Here is a 19,882-nt window from a genome sequence, read left to right as displayed (position 1 = left end):
CGAAGTTAATCGTGCCGCTGAAATTTTGAGCGGACAACCTTTGTTTCCAAGTGGTTGGTGCCGCTGGCAACTGAGCATGCGCTAGGCCCTACTTTGGTCGTCACTTTCTTTGGCGAGCGTGTCTATAACGATATTGATTGACGCAAGTCAATCAATAGGTATGATTGCCGCTAGACATGCTCGTCAAATGGACTGGCCGGCCAAACATTCGTGCCGCCGCGCTTTTTAGCAAGCAACCTTCGTTTCGAAGTTAATCGTGCCGCTGAAATTTTGAGCGGACAACCTTTGTTTCCAAGTGGTTGGTGCCGCTGGCAACTGAGCATGCGCTAGGCCCTACTTTGGTCGTCACTTTCTTTGGCGAGCGTGTCTATAACGATATTGATTGACGCAAGTCAATCAATAGGTATGATTGCCGCTAGACATGCTCGTCAAATGGACTGGCCGGCCAAACATGCGTGCCGCCGCGCTTTTTAGCAAACACCCTATGTTTCAAAGTTTGTTCATGCCGCTGGGCTTTTGAGTGAACAACCTATGTTTCAAAGTTTGTTCATGCCGCTGGGCTGTTGAGCGAACAACCTATGTTTCAAAGTTGTTCATGCCGCTGGGCTTTTTAGCGAACAACCTATGTTTCAAAGTTGTGAGTGCCGCTGGCACGTATTATGCTGTACTGGTCGGCCAGCGGCTTGCTTATATTAGGAGGGGAGTTGGATAGGTGATCAGCCTACAACTTGGTGCTAATCTGGGCCACTTCTTAGGCTTCAAACAATTAGTCTTGCTGAGTTTTTGCTAATCTGGGCCACTTCTCAGGCCGTCATACAATTAGGCTTTGGTTATGCATTGGAGTGTGTATGTTTATATTCATTGTGCGAACAATAAATATTACGAAACAAATAGAGTAGTATTATTTATAACTTTGCAAGGCGAATTTAGCCGGTTACAAAAGTAATTACTACCCTACTATGACCATTAGAGGCCGCCCCTTGGGCAATGGATCGTGGTAAGTAAGACAAGGCTTAGCACATATCTAGAAGAAATATTTCTTGAGGTTGTCGGCATTCCAAGTGCGTGAAATAGGGCGGCCTTGCATGTCTTGAATGCGGTAGGTTCCATCTCTAACTTCATCATAGATCTCGTAAGGTCCCTCCCAAGTGGGCGTCAGCTTACCTTGTTCATTTGCTCGTCCTGTGGACTCCATCTTTCTGAGAACAAAATCTCCCACTTTGAGCACTCTATTAGAGACTCTCTTGTTGTATTCTCTTGCCATCCTTATCTTGTACAGCTGTTGTCTGAGCGCTGCATTTCCTCTAACCTCGGGCAGAAAGTCCAAGGCTGCTTTCATTGTCTCCCAGTTAGCATTTTCGTCATACAGCATGACTCTCAACGTTGGCTCACACATTTCTATGGGTAGGACAGCCTCGGCGCCATAGGCTAGCAAGAAGGGTGTTTCACCGGTTGAATTCTTAGCCGTGGTGCGGATGGACCATAAGACATTTGGCAGCTCATCAGCCCATAGGCCTTTGGCTTCGTCAAGCTTCTTTTTAATTCCTTCAGAGATAATTTTGTTGAACGCCTCAACCTGACCATTGGCTTGGGGTCGTCCGACTGATGCAAAACAGGTGTGTATGCCGTGATCTGCCAGCCACTCTTTCAGCTTAGGTGTCTCAAACTGGGGCCCATTATCGAAGACGATAGCCTGTGGAATCCCAAAGCGAGTCATGATGTTCTTCCAAATGAATGCTCTCACATCAGCAGTTTTTATGTTTTTGAGCGCTTCTGCCTCCACCCATTTGGTGAAGTAATCTACGGCAACGATGACATAACGCCTTCCTCCTGGTGCGGTCGTGAATGGGCCTAGGAGATCCATCCCCCATTTAGCAAATGGAATTGGGCTTATAATGGGCGTCAGAACTCGTGCCGGTTGATGTATTAGGTGAGAAAAGCGCTGACATTTGTCACACTTCTTGACCAGTGAGATTGCGTCCTCCTTAAGGGTCGGCCAGTAATAGCCGGTTCGAAGTGCCTTTTCAGCCAAAGCCCTTCCACCAATATGCGAGCTGCACAACCCCTGATGAAGGTCTTCTAAAATTTCCTGCCCCTTCTCAGGTGTTACACATCTTAACAAAGGACGGGAGTAGGCCTTTTTGTAGAGGGTGCCGTTCCACATTTCAAACCAAGAACATTTCTTTTGAAGTTTTGCCGCTTCCCTTGAGTCTTCGGGCAAGACTCCATTCATTTTGAAGTTTACTATGTCATCCATCCATGTGGACGTTCTGTCAAGAGTTTCTACTTCCATTTGCTCAACACTTTTGTGCTCTTTTACCTCCCAGAACACGTGCCGAGGGGTATCACAAGACGCGGAACTTGCCAACTTTGACAGGGCATCAGCTTGGTTATTTTCCGAGCGAGGGACTTGCCTTACTTCAAAGCTTTTCAGTGGCTCTACTTCCTGATGGACGGCCTGCATGTATTTGACCATAGTCGGATCCCTAGCTTCGTAGGTCCCATTAACTTGGCTCACAATCAGTTGGGAGTCAGAAAGTGCTACAATCTCCTCGGCGCCTGCCGCCTTACACATTTTAATGCCACAAAGCAGGGCTTCATATTCGGCTTCATTATTTGACGCCTGGAAGTTAAATCGCATAGCATATTCAAAAGTATCTCCTTCTGGGGAGTGACAGATTATCCCTGCTCCACATCCATTCTGTGTGGATGAGCCGTCTACATACACTGTCCACACTGTGCTTGTATTCTTGGCAAAGTCTGGCCTCGTCATTTCAACAATGAAGTCGGCACATGCCTGCCCCTTGACAGCTTTCCTCGGCTCATAGGTGATATCAAAGGCGTTCAATTCTATTGCCCAATTCAGCATTCGTCCAGACGCCTCCAGCTTTGTGAAGGGTAGTTTGAGCGGCTGATCGGTGTAGATCACTATTTTGTGAGCTAAGAAATAAGGACGGAGCTTTCTGCTGGCCATGAACAGAGCTAAGCCAAACTTTTCCACTGTAGGATATCTAACTTCAGCATTTTGAAGAACATGACTGACAAAGTATACCGGCATCTGTATTCCCTCCCTCTCTGTCAGTAGAACGGCACTCAACGAGTGCTCGGACACGGCGAGATACATGTACAAAGTCTCTCCTAGCAAGGGACTAACAAGACGAGGCAAGGTGTGTAAGTGATCCTTTAATCTGACCAATGCCGCCTCGGCCTCGTCCGACCATTCAAACTTGGCCTTCTTTCTGACAGATCTAAAAAAGTAGTGGCACTTGTCTCCAGCCCTGGAAAGGAATCTGCCCAGGGCGGCCAAGCAACCTGTGAGCCGCTGGACCTCCTTCACTGTCTTTGGTGAGCTCATATCAATTACTGCCTGGATTTTGTCTGGGTTGGCTTCAATTCCTCTTTCATCAATCAAGAAACCTAAGAATTTGCCTGCCGTCACCCCGAACACACACTTCTTAGGATTCAACCTCATGTTGTAAGCTCGAATAGTCTCAAATGTCTCTCTGAGATCAGTTATATGCGCCGCCCTCAGCTTACTTTTTACGATCATATCGTCAATGTAAGCTTCAATATTCCTGCCGAGCTGCTTAATGAACACAGTGTTAATAAGACGCTGAAAAGTGGCCGGTGCATTTTTTAACCCAAACGGCATCACCTTGTAGCAGTAAAGGCCTTGTTCAGTAACAAATGACGTTTTCTCCTGGTCGTCAGGCCACAACGGAATCTGGTGAAACCCTGAGTAGGCATCCATAAAGCTCATCATGGCATGCCCCGCTGTAGAGTCGACGAGCCGGTCAATCTTGGGCAATGGGAAACTGTCCTTTGGACATGCCCTATTGAGGTTGGTGTAATCAACACACATTCTCCAGGTACCATTAGGTTTTTTGACGAGGACCACATTAGCAACCCAGTCGGGGTACTGACTAGGCCTGACGAACCCAGCCTCCATCAACTTCTGTATTTCCGCGGCTGCCGCCTGATTTCTATCTTCCCCATGGTTCCTTTTCTTCTGACGAACCGGTTTAAAGTTTGGGTCCACATTCAGCTTATGGACGGCCACAGCCGGGTCAATACCCGGCATTTCGTCCACCGTGAAAGCAAAGATATCTTCAAATTCTCTCAAAAGGTGGACCAATTCTGCCGCCAGCGGGTCGTCAGGAGAAATCCCGATGGGCACTACTCTGTCAGGTTTGTCTGTGTTTAAAACCACATTGAAATGGGCCCCAACAGGCTCTGGACGTCTCTCTTCCATGTGCCCTGCTGAGATAGTTAATGTTTCTTTGACGACCTTGGGTTGTGTGTCGCCACATTTTCGTTTGTTGCTCGACGTCCCTTTCTCTTCACCTGTCCCCCATGCTTCTGGACTCAAGGTGGTTAGGTAGCAATCTCTAGCTTGTTGCTGGTCACCATGTATAGTGCTGACGCTCCCATCGTCACAAATGATCTTAAGAAGCATCAGATGAGTCACAATGACAGCCTTTGCCCTGTTCAACGTGGGACGCCCCAAGATGATGTTATATGCCGTCAGATCTTTCACTATGAGAAAACGGACATCCATTTGCCGAGATTCCTTTTTATTTCCCATCCTCAGAGGAAGGGTAATTATGCCGACTGGGTGGATGACACTACCTCCGAAGCCTATAATGGGATAGTGGATTTTCTCAATTTTTGAGGGATCATGTTGCAGCCGATTCAAGCACTCTAGACTAATTATGTCCGACGAACTTCCTGTATCAACCAAAATACGCCTAACCCTTAGGTTAGCAACTTTTAACTCAATTACCAAAGGATCGTCATGCGGGGTGGAGATTTTCCCACGGTCGGCTTCGCCGATTTCAACTTTTGGAAACGGGTCAACTGTGGCCTTGCCGGACAGCATCACTTGTCCCAATCGCTTGGCATAATCCTTCTGGCCCCTCATGGTCGGCCCGCCGGCGGCCAATCCTCCTGAAATGACTGCCACGCACTCTGGGTCGGTACGATTCCCATCTTCCTCCGAGGGAGGGGATTTGTTTTTCTTGTAGAAGGGTTTGCCAGAACCTCCCGTGTTCCTGCTGATATAACTTTTTAAGAACCCCTTGGTGGCTAGGCCATCCAATGCCCTTTTCAAGCTCTTACATTCATTGGTGTCATGCCCAATGTCACTGTGAAAGTGACAGTACAGTTTGGGGTCCCTACTTTCTGGTGGTGACTTCATGGGAAATGGACGATCAATGTCATATTTGGACCCGACGTCCATCAGGATTGTGTACATGTCTGTGTTATACTCGAAACGCTCCCGATCATAAGTTCTGGGCCGTTTCTGACCTGCCGCTCCGGGGGCCCTGTCTGATTCTTTTGCAATAGCCCACGTCCCGTTAGGCCGGTTCTTCTTTTCAAATTTCTCCTTTTTTGCCGCTAGCTCGGCGTTATCACTTCCTCTGGGGTCTTTCGGGACGCTGCAAATCTCTGTTGCATGAATGAAGGCCTCCGCCTCATCCAGCACTTCTGCCATTGTTCGGACGCTTTTCTTTACCAGATCAAACTTGAAAGAGCCCTTTTTAAGCCCTCGAATGAAGTTATCGAATGCAACACCATCTGGCAAATCCGGAATTTGCCCTGCCTCTAGATTGAATCTCTTCACATAACTCCTCAGGGACTCGTCCTTCCCTTGCTGAATCCTACTCAGATGCATGCTCGTCTTCTTCTCTTCCTTGTGAGCCATGAACCGAGTAGAGAACAATAGCTCGAGCTCCGAAAAAGAGCGAATAGTTCCGGCTGGAAGTCTCTCGAACCACTTAGAGGCTACTCCTTTGAGTGTGCCCGGGAAATACTTACACCAAGTTGAGTCAGTTGTTCCTTGGACATACATGTGATGCCGGTAAACCAAGAGGTGCATGTCCGGATCTGTGGTACCATCGTAAGCATCAATGTTGGGCGGCTTGACTTTGGGTTCCCTCGGGGCTCTCATGATAGAGTCTGCAAAAGGGGTGGTGTGCCCTAGGGCCATGTTGGACACCCCCTCCTGAATGTGATATACAGGGTCTTGGCGCCTGGAGTAAGGTAGCCGCAGGGAGGACTCGCGTCCGCGAGTTTGACGGGTTGGACGGGTGGCCCCTGGACGTGCCTGGCTCAGATGCGTATAAGTTGGATGAGGGAGAGGTCTATCCGGCATGACGGGGGTTGACCCAGTGTCAGAAAGTTCCGACTCAGAGTCGGGCAACCGCTCTGCGCGTGGCTGCTCACGTCCTCGGGACGTTTCTCCGATCAGCCGCCGTGGCATTCGGCGTGGTAGGTAAGACATGGTCTGATTTGGCTGACTTGTTGGCGGCTGTCTCCTTAGGTCCTCGCCTGTCAGTCTGGTCCAGACATTTGGGGGGCGCAAAGAAAGTGTTGGCCTATTGCTTGCCGGCCTCTCATGATTTGCAGCCACAGCAGTGGTGTAAATCAGCATACTCTTCTGTACCTCAGCATTAACTGTCTTCCCTACATCAGCTTGGAACTCAGCCAAAATAGCCCAAAGAGCACCCACAGAGACAGGCATATCAGGGTTCTCCTCTATTACCGTATCCACCCGAGGATCCAGGTGTCCTCCAGGAGGGGTGCGATTGGCCTGGTCGTCCTCCTCGCTGAGCACCTCTACCTCGGCAGTGTGACGAGGGGTGTGCCCGGCCGCAAATGTACGTGCGGCATCTTCAGTGATTCTTGTGGCCGGCGTATGATGTTCAGTCGGCATTTCTCTTTCGAGGGGTGGCCGCTCTACGCGTGTAGGCCGCCCAGCATCGTTGTCCTGTCGTTGATCTTCCATGTTACCGTACCTCCCCACAGACGGCGCCAAATGTTGTGGGGTTTTTCCGGTGAGATACCTGGGAGGTTTCTTGGTAACTTTTACAGATTAAACAAGATTGTATTTTTATAGAGAGAGAAAGTAGAGAGAAGGCAGAGCAGCAATTGCTCTAGAATGTATTGATTGTGACCCTTTTTTCTAGGGAAGTGGGAATATTTATAGTACTAGGTTTTTGGGGGAATGACCTAATATTCCCCTTACATGATTGGCTGGGGAATGGGAGGAGGACACGTGTCCTTTCTCCTTACAATTCTCTGGCCTCATTTGGCAATAGTGGGCTGTTTGGGCCTATTGTGCTTAGTCATTCACTTGGGATACATACTAATTAAGCCCCTTTCCAGGTATAGGTTTTATACATACATTTATACACACTTAAATACATACATTGTAGATACCTAGATTAATACTCATGCCTCGGAGTAGACTTCGTATGATTTCTGCTTTAGGGGGCGCAATACGTGCCATGTGTCACGTCCTCATTGGTACACGAAGGCACGGTAATTTTGCCCACAACAAATGTGTCCTTATCCCTTAGGATTCGGAGCTTTATATAGTACTTGGTTATCTAAGAAGTGACCTAGAATCTCTACAATATTATTGGCCGAGCTTGGAGGATAGGAAATGTGTCATCTGTCTTGTGCAACCATATTGAGTTGATGACATAAATGGGCTTTTGTGCATAAAGGAAAGTTTAGCAGGCTGAATCAATCATGGTGTCCTAGATTAATTGAACCTAGGACCATGCGTATGACCAGTATTTAGATACATCGTTTTATCTTTGTCATGCTTGGATGCGATGACACGTAGTAGGTGATAGTCCACGTGGGATAGGTTACTGGGCATAATTCAGGCTACGTGTCGCTTTCCAATTGGTACTAGTGGCATGGTAATTTTGCCCACAACATTTGCCCCTCAAGAAGGGTATTTCTGGAAATGATATTTTAGATAACCCTTCTTGACCCTTGGTATTCTTGATGTGATTTGAGCCGTTTCGAGAGATGGTGACAAGTGTCACTAATCTCAATTATGCCCCTTTATAAATATGGAGGTAGTTTCTTCATTTTTTCACTTTTACTTTCTTAATTTATTGAGCTCTTTGAAATAGGCAATTTTCGGTGAGAGAGAAACACCAACAGGCGATTTCCGGCAGCCGCAATACTCAACCTGTTCTTCGCCAGACTCAACCTATCCTTCCTCAAACTCATCTTGTTCTTCATTAAACTCATCCACCTTTCGGCTTCAGATATTTGAGGTATGAAACCTATCCCCTTTTAATGTTTTCTTTCTTTTTCTTTAGCTATTCTTGCATGCATGGATTTTTAGTAACTAGCCGGCGAGAGGTGAGTGATAGGTGTGGTAGAGACCGGGTAATAGAGTGTCGTTTTTTCACTTTTCGAGTGTTTATACAACCAACCTCCTTCTTTTGTCTTTACCGGTCCTCCTTAAGTTGTATTCTGTTATATTATGCAGACGGTATGGTGAGAACTAAACAAACGACCGACCCTACCCGCTTACATCTGCGGGACAAGGCTTTAATGCCTCCTTCTGAGGGAAATTTATCTACAAATGGACGACCCTACCCGCTTACATGGCGATTTTTCCGAGCTCTTTCAAGAGATTGACGACTATGTCGACAAAGGAGAAGAAGGGGCGGCTATTTCTTTTGAGCGTACTCATGTAGATGAGGCACGCCAAGGGGTTTGTGCTAACCTAGAGGAGGTTTTGGACCCTCCTCTAGCCTAGGTCAGACGGGCGGCCAAGAAAAGGCTAACCTTCTTCCTAAGAAATTTAACCAGACCAGGGATGGATGAAGTGGCTAGATAAGTACGGCGCTGACTACCGGGATGGTCTATGCGTTGGTGAGAGGTATGAGTTGGGAGTGCCGACGGACATGGAGTAGACATTGAGTCTTCTAGCGGAAGACTTTCCAATTTATGTCGCCGCCATCAAACTTGGTATGAGATTCCCTCCTCATCCATCCCTTGTGGATGTTCTAAACTGGTTTAACATTGGGGTAGCTCAGCTAACTTCGAACTCCTGGGCCAGCGTTTTTGGCTATATTGCGAAATATGCATTAAAGGGGGTTCAGTCATCCTTCTCGGCTTTTCTCCACGTAGTATCTATCTCCAGATCTCCCAATGCTGCTGATGGGTGGTTTACTTTGAGCAGCCGAGGTGCTTATTAGACAGTCACGGGCAAGCTTTCTAAATGGCACAAGTGGAGAAAGAGGTGGGTCATTTTTAACACCGAAGACGGAGAGATGTATTATAGGATGGGTCGCTGGAGTACCATGGCTAACTATATGGACCATGAAGAGGTGCTTGCTCCCTTGACAGCGGCGGAGTGGAAAAATTATTCCTTAAAAGCAAGGATTTCTTGCTATATGGCGCCACGACACTATTTGGTGTCGTGGGTGTTATTGTTGTCCGTCATTTTTTACGATCATGTTTAACAGCAATCATACGTATTGATTGACTTGCGCCAATCAATCCCATTATAGACACACCTATCAAAAATGTGACGAGCCCGTTTTCAATTACACGGCGACATTCAGTTATGCCTTGCGGAAAAATTAATTCTTAAAAGCAAGGATTGGTTGCTATAGGGCGCCACAACACTATTTGGTGTCGTGCGTGTTATTGTCATCCGTCATTTTTGACGATCGTGTCTAGCGGCAATCATACCTATTGATTGACTTGCGTCAATCAATCTCATTATAGACACACCCGTCAAAAATGTGACGAGCCCGTTTCAATTAACCCGCGGAAAAATTAATCCTTAAAAGCAAGGATTTCTTGCTATAGACAGGTCACAAAATCAGGACTACCATCTTTTAAGTGAGTCGGCGGCATTGTGTACCATGCGCACTCAAAGTATTGCACCAAATTTAAAATAAATCACTGATTTGGGGCATAGAAGACATACTTATAAGGACATAAAATAGACGAAGACACACATCCAGATAAGTACTGCCGAGGCAACAAAAGTTATAATAAAAAGTTCACAACGACACAAATGCATCCAATGCCTAAACAACACAAAATCAAAGAAAAAGTTGTTCAAGTGCTCAGCATGCATAAAGATACATACCAGCAGCGCAAATAAAAAAGTTCTTAAAAAGCGTCAGCGGCGCATATACTAACACAAGCTTGGAGTATCAGGTGGCAGGAGAGTCCTCCTCGTCATCTGATGGCACAAACTCAGGAGCAGGGTTACCAAATCGTTCTGTGGCAAGGACGTCAACACTATGCTCCAATCGCCGCTTGAACTAGGAAAAGTCAGACCCCTCCATGTGCGTCTCCCAAGCTAGGTGGGCGACGTCACGAACAACCTGCTCACCTTGGGCGTATGATTCTTGTAAACGCTCACCAATAGCTTGGACTTGGGACTTGACTGCATTCAGCTCACTTTGAAGTTGCTCGACCTGTTTTGCCTGCTCCATAGCTTGAGGATAACCCTCAAGCTAAGGCCGCAACTCCTCCACCTTCGTCGCCACCTTCTTGTTCTCCGCTGCCAATTTGGTTAACGGGGCGTTTTGCTCAAGGATTGTCTTAAGAAGTTCCGCCTTGTTCGATTTTAGAGCAACCACCTCCTTTGCTTGGAGATCAATGGTAGTGTGTGTTGTGGGGTTTTTCCGGTGAGATACCTTGGAGGTTTTCCGGTAACTTCTGAGGATTTAACAAGAATGTATTTTTATAGAAAGAGAAAGTAGAGAGAAGGAAGAGCAGCAATTGCTCTTGATTGTATTGATTGTGACCCCTTTTTCTAGGGAAGTGGGACTATTTATAGTACTAGGTTTTTGTGGGAATGACCTAATATTCCCTTTACATGATTGGTTAGGGTATGGGAGGAGGACATGTGTCCTTTCTCTTTACAATTCTCTGGCCCCTTTTGGCAATAGTGGGCTATTTGGGCCTATTGTGCTTATTCATACTTCTTGGGATACTTACTACTTAAGCCCTTTTCCAGGTATAGGTACATTACATACATTTATACACACTTAAATACAAATACATATACATTTTAGATACATAGATTGATACCCATGCTCCGGAGTAGACTTCATACGGTTTCTGCTTAGGGGGCGTAATACGTGCCATGTGTCACATCCTCATTGGTACACGAAGGCATGGTAATTTTGACCACAACATTTGCCCCTCAAGAAGGGCATTTCTGGAAACACTTTCCGGGTATCGCTTCTTGACCTTTGATTTGCATCTTCGTCTTTGGGACAGGTGTTGAGGTGGTGACACGTGTCACCTTTCTCCATTTTGCCCCTCCCTATATATAGAGGGGGGTAAATTTCATTTATTACATTTTGTTTTCACAGAGCTGTCTTATAGGCGATTTCCGGCGTATTCCCACCACCATCAGGCGATTTCCGGCCACCGCGAGACTCAACCTGTTCTTCGTCAAACTCATCCTGTTCTTCGCGAAACTCATCCTGTTCTTCACCGAGTACTTCGCAGATCTTTCAAGGTTAGTTTTCGCCTTTCTTTCTTATTTTTGTTATCCTCTCGTCATTTTTCTCCTTGTTGGCGGCCGTCCTCCTAGTACTAGGTAAGGGTTTGAAGGTTTTAATTGAGATTTTTTCGCCGTTCGCCTTTTGTCGGGGCGGACGTCCAATCGCGTCTTTTTCTTCATTGTTGGTCACTCCTAAGCCGTGCTTCGTTCACTATGCAGAAGGCATGGCTAGAACCAAGCAAAAGGCAGATCCCACGCGCCTGCGCTTGCGGGAGGAAGCATCCACACCCCCTAGGGAGAGATATTCTTCCACCGCCCCGGCAGCCGACGAAGAATATGCCGATCTCTTTCAAGAGATCGACGAATATGTCGAGGCGGAGGAACAAACGGCAAGCTCGTCAGGGGGTACAGCGAGCCAGGCAGTGGGGGAGTCGAGCGTCGCTCCATTGCCGTCGGCCGCCGAAGGGCAAGAGGTTGCTCCCCAGCCTATTAGGCCCAGAGGACGGGAGGAGGCCCAGCTGCTTCCGTCGGAGATTCACCCAGACATAGGCTGGATGCGGTGGCTAGACAGGCATGGGGCCAAGATGAGGGACGACCTCTGCGTGGGGGAAGGGTACCGGATGCGCGTGCCGCCCGGTCTGGACTCAACCGTCAGCCTGCTTGCTGAGGGAGAGTTCCCAGTGTATGCCGCATCCATTAAGCTCGACATGAGATTCCCTCCACACCCCTTCGTCGTGGAAGTGTTAGATGGTTTCAACATTGGGGTGGCCCAGCTGACCCCCAACTCGTGGGCTGATATCTTTGGCTATATTGCCAAATGTGCGCTGAACAATGTGGAGCCGTCGTTCAACGCCTTTCTGCATCTGGTCTCCCTCTCTCGTTCCCCCAGTGCCGCCAAAGGGTGGTTTAATCTGAGCAGCCGTGGTACATACCAGACAGTGGTCGGCAAGCTCAGCAAATGGCACATGTGGAGGAAAAGGTGGGTCGTGTTTTACACGGACGACCAGGAGATGTATGACAGGATGAGCCGCTGGAATCGCAAAGCCAACTATATGGACCGTGACGAGCCTCTTACACCCCTTACTGCCGAGGAGTGGGATCAAATAATGGTCTTGTTCAGGGCCAACACTCACCACTTAACCACTGACAAGACTTTCCATGTGCCGGCCGAGTGGTTGCCGCACATTAGCCAGTTTCGGAATGAGGCCTTTCTAGCAGCCGTAGGCCTAGGATATTCTATGACTCGAGGTTGTATGCCAAATTGTGTGCCGTTCCGTGTTGATCTATTCATATTTTCTAATTTTAGGTTTCTTTTTGCTCACAGAGGAAGGAATGAGAAAATTGTCGGCGGCGGATATTGGGAAGGGCGACATGACCGACTGGATGGCCGACATCTATGAGGCCAAGATGCAGAAAGCCAAGGCCGAGTTGGAGGAGAAGGTGAGTATTCTCTTAGGTCGTTGTTTTTGTAAGTTAAGCTTTTTCCCGTCCAGTGTTTACAATGGACGTCTTTTTTAGTGACGAGCCGTTATCTTGACATGTGACTCGTGTTTGCTAAGGTAGGCCTCGTCACTTTTTAATGACGTGCCATTAATTTAGTGATTTACTTGTGGTTGCTAAGGTACGCCTCGTCACTTTTTAAGACGGGCGTCCCTTAGGTGACGAGCTGCTTTTCCACAAGTGGCTTGTGATTGATAAGGTACGCCTCGTCACTTTTGAGACGGGCGTGAAGGAAATAATGCCCTTGGTCCAAGTATGCATTCTATGTTAAGTCTAATAAATGCGGTTCAGTATTAATTAACAAGTTAATAATTCAGTGAGATCAAGTGAGCTGAATGCCTAGCTAGAGGCCGCTTCAGTTCAAGTGGAATTAATGATATTAATCCACAGCTTACTCTTGACTGAACCCGTAGGGTCACACAAATAGTACGTAAACGGATCAAGTATTTAATGGCATTAAATACTCCATCTATGGATATTCGGAATCGACGGATCTTGGTTTCAGTGGGAGCTGAGATCGTCACAGGCAAGAAATGAATACTCCGGAAACGATGATATTGCCGGAAACGGAAATATGGATCGTATCGGAAATATAAATATTATCCAAGTCGTAGATGTTGCCGGAAACGGAAACATGGTACGTATCGGAAAATATTATCGGAAATGGAAATATTGCCGGAATCGGAAATATTGCCGGAAACGGAAATATTGTCAGAAACGGAAATATTATCGGAATCGGAAAATAATTCCGGAAACGGAAATATTAAATATTTGTTCGAAACGGAAATTAATTCCGGAATCGGAAATATTAAATGTTGTTCGTATCGGAAATGAATTCCGGAATCGGGAATTTAATCGGAAGCGTATCGTACGAATTAGCATCGGACGAGGCCCGCTAGACGAAGGCCCAGCACGAAGCCAGGCCATCGCCCAGCGAGCCGCACGCAACGCACGCCTCGACCAGGCCCAGCGCAAGGCCAGGCCCAGCCAAGGGCGCGCGCGCGCACGCAGCACCGCACATGGGCTGTGCGCTTGTCGTGGGCCGCAAGGCCTGCGCGGGTGCACGGCTTGTGCGATGCGTATGCCGGAAATCCTAATTCTATTGGGATTCGTGCGAAGATTAAAATCCTAATCTTATTAGAATTGCTTTGTTATTTAGAGTCCTAATAAAGTTCTAATTAGCAAATCCACATCCTAGTAGGATTACAATTCCTTTTCCATACCTCTATAAATAAGGGCCTAGGGGTCATTATTTATACATAAGTTTTCAAGTATTCAAAACTAGGATTTTTAAGCAGAAAAATCAGCCATAACTCTTGCCCATTTAGCCGAAAATAATAGTACCTTAAGGGCGATTCTAGTTGGTCAATCTTAAGGCGGATCCGGACGTACTGTGGACTATCTACGGAGGGACGACACTTGGAGTCCTAAAGACTTGTTCTTGTTCGGTTCGGGCGCAGCTAGGGAAGGCACGCAACAAAGAGTATGCATCTAAATTATGCTATATGATTATGTGTAAATAATATGTATTCCTGGCTTAATGGTTTTTTCCGCATGATTTATGAATTGTCATATGTATCATAACCTAACAGTGGTATCACGAGCCTCTTATTATTTTCATAATCTAAATTGCATGAACATGGTTAAATATTACAAATTTGCAAGAATTAAAAGGGGTGATTAATTTTCGTAATTGTTAATTAATTGCAAATTGCGTTTATTTAATTATACGTACGCAGTTTTTCGGCAGTTTCTTCGTTACTCATCCAAATCGAGTGATTTTTGTGTCAATTCCGCATGTAAAAGGCATTCTAAAATTTTGACAAAAATATTATTTTTCTGCCGAACCCAGAATTCTCAAATTCGAAGCCTAACTATGACTTTTCGAAGGTTTTAGTTTTTCGAATGCAAAATTTCGTAAATTTAAGATGTTAAATTAAATATTTGCGATTCTTGTTGATAAATCTTGAATTTTTGATAGACCTACTGTATATGTTTAACAAGTTTGAATGCCTAGCCTTGTTAATTATGCAATCTAATTTGTAATTATGATTAATTTGTTGAAAATTAGAATAATTTAGAATTAATTTTATTCTCATAATTAATTATAATTTAATTAGAAACCTATGATTAAAAACCACCATAAAAATTGTAAATTTATGATAAATTTTAAATTTTTATGACTTAGGCTTGAATCCATGATAATCGGAAATCAATTGAATAATAAATTTTCGATTTTTCGCCCTAAAATTGTGAAATTAATATTAATTTATTAATTTGTCATTAATTTTAAATATAAATTTTAAATTTTTATGCGATTCGTTCATATAACTTGCACGCACAAAGCAATGGACGCTTCGTGTTACCCTTAAGGGGTGTTGTATAGTGCGGGCATGCGACGACGAGCAAGGGAGCTCGTCGCCCGTGCGGCACGAATGCAATGAGCAGGGGCATGGTGCACGAGCACAAGGCAGCAGCCCTGCCTTGTGTCGTGGGCCACGAGCTATGGATGAATGGGCATGGGCGAAGGCAAGGCATGGCAGTCGCGTGTGGGCAGCAAGCGAGCTGCGCCACAACGCGCACTGCCTCGCGCAAGCACGCGCAGCCTCGCGCGCAGCGAGCGCAAGCTCGCGTGCCACGAGCGCTGCGCCCAGCGCTGATCGCGCGCAGCGCGCAATTGCTCGCGCACAGCGAGTGATGGCTCGCGTGCATCAAGCGCTGGAGCGCGCGCAGCAAGCGCTGGCGAGCGCGCACAGCGAGCGATGGCTCGCGTGCGTCGAGCGCTGGCGCGCGCGCAGCGAGCACCACTTGTGCGATGGCTTGCGATGGGAAAATGCAGCAGCTATGCGACGAGCGCATGGGCTGCGCGCACATGGCCAGCGATGGCTGTGTGCGTGTGGCCCATGGGCGTGCGATGCGTAGGGTGTTTGCGTTGCGATTAGATCGTTTTGAATGTTTAATTTGAAATTTTCAGTTTACGTAATTTTAATTAATTTTAAAATTAATAATTTAAATTATTTTCTTGGATTTTAATTTTGAATATTGTAATTATAATAAATTTTATTTATTCTAATTATTTTACTAAAATTAAAATCATGAATTAATTTAAATACGACTGAAATTAAATTAAACTTTTTGGATTCAATTATGAATTTATATGAGCTTTAAATTTTAATTAAATTTGTATGTTTCCGGTTAGACTAGAAATACATTTTTATGTTTAAAATTTAGTAAAGCATATAAATTTATTTGTTTAAGTGGGAGCCCTTTTAGTCATAAACTCTTGATTAGGTCTACAAATCCTTAAGGTTAAAACAACTTGATTAGAATTAATAAGGACTGAATAATTGGTAGATTATTGGTGCCATTGATTAATTGCTGCAAATGTTTACGTGATGCATAATGTGTTTTACTAACCAGCTATGTGGGCCATTCATGATAATGAATGGGTGAATGGTATATATTGTATATGTACTGTTTTGCAGGTTATGAAGTGACTAGTATGGCCCAAATAGGATAGAAAATATGGTCTGCGCACCATTAATTTGAATGTAATTGGTCTAAAGTACCAAAGTTATTTTTCAATTCAAATATGCTCTGCGTACCATCAAATAGTTGTAATTAGTTTTAATTATAGCTTATCCTATTTGAAGAAAATGGTGCCTCCCACGGAGATTTTCCAGACGGACTTTGAAGTCAAAGCTTCAAGATGAAGTCGGGCCATACTAGATCACATTTATCTTATGCATGCTTTAAGTTATTTATTGCTTTAAATATGTCTTAATTATGCATAAGATTGCGGCTTGATTATGTTGCATGATTAAGGACTTTAGTTCACTTAAAATCTAACCAACATAGTAAGAGCCTTAAGTTCCAAACTTAAAAATTGAGTTAAAAGGTGCCATGCCAAAATATACACTTGCTTGGATATCCTTTACATCAATCTAGTAATAGTTTTCGCTCAGCGAGGTGTTACTTATTGGTCCTAAAGGGGCAAGGTACACAAATAATTGTCAGTACATGTTAGTTTTGGTGAAACTCAACGATATAAGTAAGGAGTCCTTTTATGTCGTGGCAAAATTGATAGGTTTACCGAATAAGTTCTTAGACGTACCTATCAACCAAGAATAGTTTCTAGACTATTAGCAAAAGGCTTTTGCTTACCTAAGATGTTTTAGGATTAAGTCGACAAACCGTGCTTAGTTCTTCAATGATTTTAGGATCTTGGAATCATTTTATTCACACCTGCCGGAACAATAAACTCGAATAAAATGCTAATAACTTGTTGAAATTGCATGATTGCTTTAATTTTCAAGTTATTATTCATGATAAATGTTTAGACTTTGCATGCTTCAATGTATGTTTTAATTATTGTTTATATTTAAATATCTTGCACTACAATAAATCCTTTTAGAAAGGTAACAGTAAATTTCCTCGATTGGTAGTGAATCCAAGAACGATTCACGGAAATGAGAGAAAGTGAGCAATTTAAAATGTACGTTTCTTATAGCGACTTTTATGGTTGTTTTCGAACATCAAAGTCGAATGGCAAACCAATTGGTGCTTGTGAATTCAAAATACACTGTAGTTTTGAGATCATAAAGCATTGAGTTTAATACGCTCAGCTTTACCAATGGTTAACAACCTAATATCTTTGTCCATTTAATTCTCGAATGAGTCTAGTCCCTAGATATTCGAATAGATCGATACTTAGAGAACTTTAGAAGCTTCTGGTAAGATCATCTAGTTGAAACTTAATATTCAACATAAATTAAATGGTAAGAACCTTGTTGGAGTGACATTGGACATGTCTAAATATAAAAGTCAACACTAGAGAATTCAATTCTTAAGACTGTAAGAAAGGGTACAAGAAATAGGAAAACGAGGAACAAATGAAAGGAATTTACGATTCCGTTTCTACCTATAAGTTTATGTTTAAAGAGAAGTGACCTAGCAATCAAACTTCCTTGGTATCATATACCGCTTGAGGTTCTTACTTCGGTAATAACTCAAACAATGGAAGCTAGGCTACACTAATGACCTACAAGTGGGAAATGAAGCATGGCAATGCTACATTAGTTGTAGGGTCATCTAGTTTGTTTTAAGTCCTTTCAAGGCTGGAACTAAATGGCTATTTTGTTCCATAATCAGCATACCTAAATTTCTGCTTCAAACACAGAAAGACTCACATTCAGAAGAACAAAAACAATGCTTGTTTGTTTGTTTATTTGAATGAAATGGTCATTTATGGAATGAGTCAATATGCTTGATTAAAACAAACAACTCTTTAAAGAACTTTACTAGGTTCAAATCAACCCCTTGATTTGAGTTCCACTAATCTTTGGCATTGTTGCTTAGACCATATCAACAAGTTAACATTCATAAGCTCTATTTTGATGGACTTTTGAAAGTTGATTGATTTCTAGATCATTTTAAGACAACTAGTCTTACTTGTTGAAAGTAACAAAAGATATGAACTATTGTTAGAACGCCTAGACAATAGAGTTCAAAGCTAAAGAAAGATTTTATGACTTTATTATTTCACATGGATTTGAGTGAATATAGGTTTATTTACTCAAATGTGATATAAGTTGAATCTGTTTGGCTAGTTCAAAGATTCAGAAGTATAAAATCCACTTGGCAAGAAATCATAAAGATCTAGGTTAGATCATGTTGATGATTACTTGAGACCAAATATGATCATCAATGATTGTGTGTTGTAATTTCACAATCTAGGTCCATAAGATATGGCACATCTTAGTTGGAATAATCGAAGTCAATTAGTACTTGATTCGATCAATGATGGATCATAAAGACTTTTCCTATAATTTCTAAAACAAAATGCTCAACTACCACCAAACTAAACCAAATTCGTCAAAGCTATTGAAAAGTAATTTCAGAATAACTTTTCATAAAATATATCTAGAGAGTTGCAAAACTCAGTGGGATCTTAGTGTTTGTCATTCGACAAACTAAGGCTCAAGTATAGATATATGTTTCATTATGATTTATTCAAATGAAACACAAGGGTATTGTTTCTACCACGAATTTTTGAGAACATAATGTTTGTTTGCTCGAAATAATGTCCTTTTGGAGATTCGTTTCCAAAATGACAAGTGGGAGAAAATAGACCTCGAAAGTCTTCGAGGCGAACAACAAACATAAACGGACATTCCGGAGGCTTTTCGAAGTGCTTCAGAAAACCCGAACGTATTCTTTAAGGACTTTAGAAGTGGCTTTTAAAGAATAGACATCTCTTAGAAGACTTTACAAGTGCTTCAAGGAGAACAGAATATTCAAAGGACTTTCAAGTGGCTATTGATATTCTATTGTTTGATGTTCTATACCCTAGTAGGCATAGAGTTCAAGTCACTGGAACTATGAGATTCTTCTATTAGATAGTGAAGAAACATAGAGTTCAGGTCACTGAAACTATGCAATTCTTCTATTAGATAGTAAAGAAACCTACAACTTGCAGTCAAACTAAAAGAAGTGACTTGTAAGAAAGCTATGACGAAACCCAGATTCCCTAAAATGGTTAGAGGCCATATATAGACTATATGTTTAATTGGTTAAAGGCCATAAAACATACTCAATGTTTTGATGACAAAATTGAAATTTTGTTGATTTGCAAGAATAGTTTCACACCTATTGGTTGCAAGTTTGTTTTAAGGAAAAAAACCATCAAACATGGAATTGTGTTCACACACAAAGCTAGATTAGTTGCTAAAGGTTACAAGCAAATTTATGGCATGGATTGTGTTGAAACCTCATGCAAAATCGTAATGCTTAAGTCTATAATTCAAGCAATGATTGCATATTGGTACATATGGCAATTGGATGACAAAACGTATTCCTCAATCAAATGTTGGAATATAATATGTACATGGTATGTCATAGAATTTGTGGATCCAAATAAATGCTTGAAAAGGAAAGCTAGCTTATAAAATCTAAGTACAGATTTAAGCAAGCAATTGGGAATTGGAACTGTATTTTAAGTGAAGCTAATAAGCATTTTAGTTTCATAAAATATACATGATTCTTATAGATATATAAGAAGTTTAGTGGGAGTACTTAAAACTTAATTGGTCC

Source organism: Spinacia oleracea, chromosome 4 (genome assembly GCF_020520425.1).
Source record: "Spinacia oleracea cultivar Varoflay chromosome 4, BTI_SOV_V1, whole genome shotgun sequence".
In the NCBI taxonomy this organism is placed as follows: Eukaryota; Viridiplantae; Streptophyta; class Magnoliopsida; order Caryophyllales; family Amaranthaceae; genus Spinacia; species Spinacia oleracea.
Note: the sequence above shows the minus strand (reverse complement) of the source record.